Source organism: Arachis ipaensis, chromosome B9 (assembly GCF_059453495.1).
Source record: "Arachis ipaensis isolate K30076 ecotype BB chromosome B9, ASM5945349v1, whole genome shotgun sequence".
NCBI lineage: Eukaryota > Viridiplantae > Streptophyta > Magnoliopsida > Fabales > Fabaceae > Arachis > Arachis ipaensis.
In genome coordinates, this window is record NC_142444.1 from 92,372,416 (window position 1) to 92,373,957 (window position 1,542).

The 1,542-nt window shown below is 38.7% G+C and overlaps 1 non-coding gene across 1 annotated transcript; it reads left to right on the forward strand.

Moving 5' to 3' along the window:
- The first annotated feature begins 746 nt into the window (after positions 1-746).
- Positions 747-854, forward strand: LOC148545468 (small nucleolar RNA R71). Its single transcript, XR_015901291.1, has one exon. It is a non-coding gene; the product is annotated as a small nucleolar RNA R71 (small nucleolar RNA).
- The last annotated feature ends 688 nt before the right edge of the window (positions 855-1,542 follow it).

Sequence of the window (1,542 nt, forward strand, 5' to 3'; positions counted from 1 at the left end):
GCCTTGCACTCTCCTTTTGGATTTTCTTCTGTATTGCTTGGGAGAGTACTAGGAGGGATTTCAGTGATCCTTTTACTCAGCTGGCCCACTTGTGCCTCCAAATTTTTAATGGATGACCTTGTTTCATTCATGAACCTCACAGTGGCCTTAGATAGATCAGAGACTAAGTTTTCTAAATTAGAGGTATTTTGTTCAAAGTTCTCTGTCTGTTGCTGAGTGGATGATGGAAAAGGTTTACTATTGTTAAACCTATTTCTTCCACCATTATTAAAGCCTTGTTGAGGCTTTTGTTGATCCTTCCATGAGAGATTTGGGTGATTTCTCCATGATGGATTATATGTGTTTCCATAAGGTTCACCCATATAATTTACCTCTGCTATTGCAAGGTTTTCAGGATCATAAGCTTCTTCTTCAGAAGATGCCTCTTGAGTACTGTTGGATGCAGCTTGCGTTCCATTCAGACTCTGAAAAATCATATTGACTTGCTGAGTCAATATTTTATTCTGAGCCAATATAGCATTCAGAGTATCAATTTCAAGAACTCCTTTCTTCATAGGCGTCCCATTATTCACAGGATTCCTTTCAGAAGTGTACATGAACTGGTTGTTAGCAACCTTGTCAATGAGTTCTTGAGCTTCTGCAGGCATTTTCTTTAAGTGAATAGATCTACCTGCAGAAATATCCAATGACATTTTAGCTAATTCAGACAGACCATCATAGAATATATCCAGGATGGTTTATTCTGAAAGCATGTCAGAAGGACACTTTTTGGTCAGTTGCTTGTATCTTTCCCAAGCTTCATAGAGGGATTCACCTTCTTTCTGTCTGAAGGTTTGAACATCCACTCTAAGCTTGTTTAGCTTTTGAGGAGGAAAGAACTTGGCTAAGAAAGCCGTGACCAGCTTGTCCCAAGAGTTCAGGCTATCTCTGGGTTGAGAGTCCAACCACACTCTAGCTCTGTCTCTTACAGTAAAAGGGAAAAGCATGAGCCTGTAGACATCAGGATCTACTCCATTAGTCTTAACAGTATCACATATCTGCAAGAATTCAGTTAAGAACTGAAAAGGATCTTCAGGTGGAAGTCCATGAAACTTGCAGTTCTACTGCATCAGAGAAACTAATTGAGGTTTTAGCTCAAAGTTGTTTGCTCCAATGGCAGGAATGGAGATGTTTCTTCCATGTAAATTGGAATTAGTTGCAGTAAAGTCACCAAGCATCCTCCTTGCATTATTATTATTTTCGGCTGCCATTTCCTCTTCTTGTTCGAAAATTTCTGAAAGGTGCTAGCTGGATTGTTGTAATTTAGCTTCTCTTAGTTTCCTCTTCAGAGTCCTTTTAGGTTCTGGATCTGCGTCAACAAGAATGTTCTTGTCCTTGCTCCTGCTCATATGAAAAAGAGGGACAGAAAAATAATAATAGGGATCCTTTCTACCATAGTATAGAGGTCCCTGTGTGAGTAAAAGAAAAGAAGGGGATGAGAAAGAAAGAGAATTTTCGAAAATAATTTTTTTGAAAAAGAGTTAGTGATTTTCGAAAATTGTT